This window comes from Anneissia japonica, unplaced genomic scaffold (genome assembly GCF_011630105.1).
Source record: "Anneissia japonica isolate Jap-2015-1 unplaced genomic scaffold, ASM1163010v1 scaffold4988_len2956909_cov206, whole genome shotgun sequence".
Taxonomy (NCBI): Eukaryota; Metazoa; Echinodermata; class Crinoidea; order Comatulida; family Comatulidae; genus Anneissia; species Anneissia japonica.
Window position 1 is genome coordinate 1,764,688 of NW_022696345.1, and position 6,502 is coordinate 1,771,189.

A 6,502-nucleotide genomic window follows, 5' to 3' on the forward strand; every position below is an offset into this window, starting at 1 on the left:
ACGTAGGTCATATCTGTTTGTTGCCGGAAGAGTGAGACCTGGTGAGACCCGCGTGCGAGCTTCGCGATCGCGAGATTTGGTGTTTGAATTAGAGAAATATTTCCCCCGGTTTACAGGAATTACCTAGATATAAATATTGGAAATTAACTGGAATCATGCCAGAGCAGTTCCATGTATGACCCAGACAAATTTTATTGTAAAGTCTAGGCCTGAGGCCTTGTAATAACATCTCATTTTTTAGGCCCTCCTGTGGTTACGATCGCACACTCTCCCCGCGTTGCACGTTTTCTCGGCCAACGCACGCATGAACGTATAAAGAAAATCTTAGTAACGTAGGCATAGGACTATTTTTAATGTAATCTTATCAGTATCTAAGTGTAAAATGGAACTAAAAATGCATCGGCCTACTGATGTAGAACTGCTACTGTATTTATTGTCGAGTACCGTAGTGTGTATAGTTACTATAGGACAAATACCATAGGCCCCTATTAGGCCCAATAAAAAAAAATTATTAGTTTATCACCCTATCAAAGAATAAAAGCTGATGAGGGAGGGAGCTTTTTTTGCTAACCCCGCCCCCATTTTACCGATGTTCACGTTTGAAATAAAAACATATGTTGATTGATTGCCAAGAGGACACCCTGCGCTGAGAGCCCAACACAAGGTGTGGGTATCCTCTAAACCCCTGGCCAAACGAACAAACAATAACTAACAAAACAGCACAAAGGCAAAGACGACACATCAGATTGAAATAGCCAATAAAAAGTAAAATAATATCTTTGAACACTACGGCCAACCACTATAATAGGATGGAAACACTCTATGGGTGTGCCAAATGGTCAAATCAATACATTATTCAACCCACAATTGAGGGGACACGTCTTCGATTTATCTACTTTAACTACTTCATGAGCCGAAAACCAATTTATCTTTACACACTTTTTCTCATACTTGTCGAATTATAATAAATGCACACGTACTCGAGTCGTGTATTATAGTTAATTCATGTGTTTGTGGACAGAAAACACCGGTATCTTGTTATAAAATAAGATGTTCTCTGCCTGTACAGTGGTCTTTCGTTAAAATCTGGTCATTTATGCAGTTCAATTCAACAATTTCCAGGAATTACCTTGCGGACGAAATGTGAGGGGATCACCCCTTAAAATAGTTGGGGTACGTGTCGCCTGTCACCCCCGTCCATGCTATTCACCAGAAGACAAGGCATTATACAGTAATTCGCCATCGAATCCTGAATTTACGTGATTTTACAACATTTTTTTTTATATGAAGAGAGTAGAATAGTAGGCCTATTTCAAATAAATCAATTATCAGTCATTATTATACTTTTTAAAATATCACCAAGAATTATTTTACACTATTGACCAATAAATGTGTTTTATTGTATTATAACTATAAAATTTTAATTAGTGTTTTTAGGTAAGACACTATATCAATAGGCCAATTCCTATATAGGGCCTATTGATGAAAGATCACATATTTTTTTTTTCTGAATCCTGAGTCTCAGCTGTGTCGGTACACACTGGGCAGGCCTCACCATTTGTCAATTAATCTTACCTATCATCGTATTTAAAATTAAAATTGAATTATTGTTGTAGAACCTGATGATGACATCATTAATGTCGAAATATTGAATCCCGACACGATGGCGTGCATTTCGATACTTTAAGTATGGATTATACTATCTTATCTGAGACTAATCAGCGGACCTTTCGGTTTTTGTAGAACCATCTACCCTGAAATTAAATATTACAGAGGTTACTATCTAACAATTTCAGTTTTACTTCCGTGTTTACATTCTGGAACGTGACGTACGTACGAACTTGCGTACTTCCTAACGTGTTGCGTAAAAGAGTACGCGCAGACTGTTGAAGGTATGTTAACCAATCAAAAGCGTCAGCGGCAAATCAAATTAAAGCGCTTCGTAACCAAGGCACAGCACTGACATCGTAAGCCCAGTGAAATAGTTCAGTTTTCTTTGCTATAAAAATCACCTTTCCCGTGGGTATATTTTGGTAAACTTTTTGTATGTTGTAGATATAAAATTTAACTATATATATATATATTCATAAAAAAAAAACGTTTTGTTGCAATTATGTCCAACTTTGGTGCTTCAAATCCGTATTTCTGGTGGACTATTGGGAACTTTGCGCGATTCGCTTCGCTTGCCGCGTGACGCTCAACGCTTTCGCTTGACAAGTTTAGTGGGAACCGGCCTTAATGGCCGTTTTCCACTAAAGCGAATCGAAAATTTTTACCCGTACGCACCCACATTTGAGAATCTCGTGATGAAAAAATTAAACAGCGTATGCGTATAGGCGAACATTTTTTATTCGCGCGAATAAATTCGTCTAGTGAAAAACGGCCTTAAGCTGGTTTTCCACTAGGCGAATTTATTCGCGCGAATCAAAGCGTCGGTTCGCTTCCTGAGCTCTGACTGGTTGCGTATTTTTTCGCTTCGCAAAAACTCCGAAAGAAATGCGAATGTGCATGCGCATGGACCGACTCTTTCGATTCGCGCAAATACATTTCTGAGCTCTAATTGGTTGCGCACATTTTTCGCTTCGCAAAAAGTAGAAACAGTTCGAACTACCAATTTCGCTGAAGCGAAAACTCCGATAGAAGTGTGAATGCGCATAAAAGACGCTTTCGATTCGCGCGAATAAATTCGCCTAGTAGAAAATCGGTTTTAGACGAGGCTTAGTGGACAGGCCCATTGGTAGTCGAATGATTTTCATGAAATTCTCTATTTACAGGTATCATATTATGCTGGCTTTATCTTTTATTGTTTGGAAAACAGACTTTAGCACAGCGTAAGTGTTAATATTCTTGCTATTTTCGTGCCGTATAGGTTGTAGGAATATTAATGACGATGATAGTAGAACAGGCTTCTTCTACGCAGCTAACTTTGATTGATTGATTGATTGAATGAGTTTATCTACATAGTTACATATCGGTATTATCCTTGTAAAAATAGTTATGATTGTCGTCGCCATTAGAAAGGATCTGAACGTGAAAAAAAATATATTACAACTGCATTTGTGTCGCCAGGATTTACTCGACTGGGGTGGGGGAGGTGGGGTGAGAGATATCCCCAATGTGGTAGTGGCGGGGGGTCACAATAGCGTGGTTCTAAACACTCGGAAGTGTTGCAAAGGCAAAGCAACGGAAGCTTTGCCAAAAATTATGGCATTTTTAATCAATTTTACAATCTCTCCGGTAAATTGTTTTTTCCCCGACGGAGTGCAATGTATTACCTCTTATCTTTACATGTTGATCAATAAACTTAGTAGCCATGAATATAATACTCAAAACTGTCTCTCGGCATCCGCGCAATTTCACAGAAAATGTGACAATATAGAGGTGGATGCAATTGGACTGTAATAACGATGGAAATGGCGAAAGAACAATGAAATATTTAAATTTGCACATTAACCTACAGAAATTGCTTATTTTTATTATTGTTATTATTAATATCTAATATATTTTATTTAATTTTCTCTTACATTAGCCAGTGCCTATCAAGGCTGTTTTGATGAATCCTCGGATAATAGGATGTTAGATCGTATCATCATTTATAATATGACAATAGATTGGTGTATACAATACTGTGACAATCTAGAATACCTGTATGCTGGGTTGCAATTTAGTAACCTCTGTCAATGTGGTGATAGCACATACTCCAGGTTACATAAACGACCCGACACTTACTGCTATTTAACTTGTACCGGTAACTCTCAAGAAAAATGTGGCGGTCCTTATCGAAATTCTGTCTATACCACAAGTAGGTTAATGATATGATATGATATGTTACCTGATTTTCTTTCATACATAATATAAAATTAGATTAGATAAACTTTATCGGCCTAATGACAAGATTAAATTTGCTTGATAAATATACTGTTAGCAGTGGATCAATGCTAAAATCTAATAATTTAATAAATCTCTTCTTTTATGTTAATAGTAATAATCTATTGATTTGTTTCAAATGTTTAGCAAACCTACAGAGAGACAACACAGAAACCACAAAGCAAGGTATAACAAGTGGTAAGTCAAAGCTATTTAAAAAGTATTGTTATAAGACACACAAAAAAGAGAAAAAAAATACTGTTTTTAAATAAATAATTTATTTATTCTCAAGAAAAAATAATTATGGAAGCTAATGATTAAAGTTTTCAAATTCGTACTTTAGATTCAATTTTCTTTATCTTACCGAAAAGGAAATTACTGGCCTATGTGGAATTTTTGAATTAAAGGAGTTCTCCTGGACATATTATAATACGATATCACATGAATTAAAAGTATAGTGGGAGAAATATCATAATAAAGTTGTACGATGCTATATTTTAAAAAAAATACATCTAATGGAATCAGTGAAAAGACAGACAGCATTTTAAAGACTAACAAACAATAGTTAATTGGGCACGAGCTCAAGTTCATGCAGCGAACTTCTTTTACTGTCAGAAGTGGACGAAAGATTCGTGCTTGATAAAGTGTATTTTGTTAGTCTTAAAAGTGCTACCTGTCTTTATAGCCTACTGATTAGGCTTAGTATATCAATAACAATACAGTACGCAAATGGTTGAGAATTTTACTTTGTATTTTTTCATAACATAATATATATAGACCCAGTATATATCTATATATAATTACATTTAATATACTGTATTGTCAATAAATATATTTGTATTATATCAATATTGTATCAAACACAGATTTGCTTCAACGTTTAGTAATTCGCCGAACAAGATCATTCTGCTATAATAGGCGCAAGTCTCCATAAAGTTTATATGGAAGGTAATGTGTATGTAACGAGAAAAAAATAACATAATTAGATGGAAGTCTGTAATGGAATTGCTACTGGGCTTTACATGATTGCTGATTACAATAATCAAGTGGGATAACTGTCAAGATAGTATTTTTCTTAATTTACATCTAAGTTGAATTTTATTAAACTTAGATGCTCTTCAAAACTACAACTACGTTGTCATAATAATATGATTAATTATATCAAACCGTTGATTAGGTCTTGTGAAACCAATCATAGACTCTCTTCAAGTCAACCTGTAATATTGGATGAATCCTGACATTAGTATAAAATGAGAGTGAGGGCGCAACAAGTGCATCTACTGTATTTCATAATTCTTCAGAAATTATTAATTCTCTTCGTTATACGCGTTAAGAAAAATAATTAATATTTCATCTTAACGGTGAGTCATGGTTTAGTATGCTGTGTGGGTTATGCAAATGTGGTTACACAGGTGGTTTGGGAAGCAAATTCTGTAGGTTTAACAGGAAAGAAATTAAACTGAAGCGCCTTCCATCGCCAAGTGACAATACAAGGAATAAACATAAATTTGTCATTGATTTCAAAAGAACAAACATCGGACAAAAATGTTTTTCTTACAGAGGACAAAAATGTTTTTCTTACAGGGGGGGGGGGTCAAAGATGTGGAACCAATTATCGGATGAGTTTAAAAATTGTAAAAATATTTGTTCCTTTAAGTATAAATTAAATGAGAGGTATATGAGGGTTTAAAAAACTGAGATGGTTCGATGTAATATAACCACTGTATATTTTGTAATAATCTTTTATCAACCACTTAAATAAATAATACATTAACTTTATTCATAATTGATGCCTAATCATATTGGTGAAAACTACTGTAAAAATAACTTACAGTAGTTCTTTAAATGTCATTTTCTAAGTTTTTATTTTATTTTATTTTTCTTATTTTATATAGGGCTCTGCAACTAAAAGCTTGCTTATTCGCAGAGTTCTTTTTTCACGAATTGATCATCTCCTTGTACTTATATTCTCTTTTTCATTATGAATTATCATCATACGTACTGTACCAATTGTTATATTATATGACAAAAGTGAAATAAATATTACGTGAATTGAAATGAGATAGACTAAATCCACCAGCCACGTGGAGCATTGTTTAAATATTCATCAGAATAATATTTCTTGTCATCAACAAACATGCACGCATGACAAATCAGTGGTGCGAGCAATGTGACCATTGCTTGGGATTTATCCCAAGACCTTCGTATTTTTAATGACATTTTGGGATTTTTTTAAACTTTTTATTAAATCTTGGAATATTTGGACTGATAATATGTAATTTTGAAATGTTTCTATTATGAAGATAATTTTAAAATGAGCAAAACTAAGACCATAACAAACTATATTTTTATCTGATGTCAGAGGCTCAATGAGCCTATTGTCAGAATAATCCTGCAATTCTGTAATAGGCCTAGATGACAGTATGTTCAACACAGGTTTCTGCGGTCGGTCTCACACCAACCAGTGAGTTTCGCGAGAATTTTTATGTTCAGGTTTAGTGTTTCGTATGACAAAATAATAATGAATAGTGTAGGCTTATATATGAAATATACAACTGCATGTCTATGAAATTTACTGCTGTATTGACTTTTGTTAGACAGTTTAGTTTTAGACAGTCAGACTATAGTTATAAAC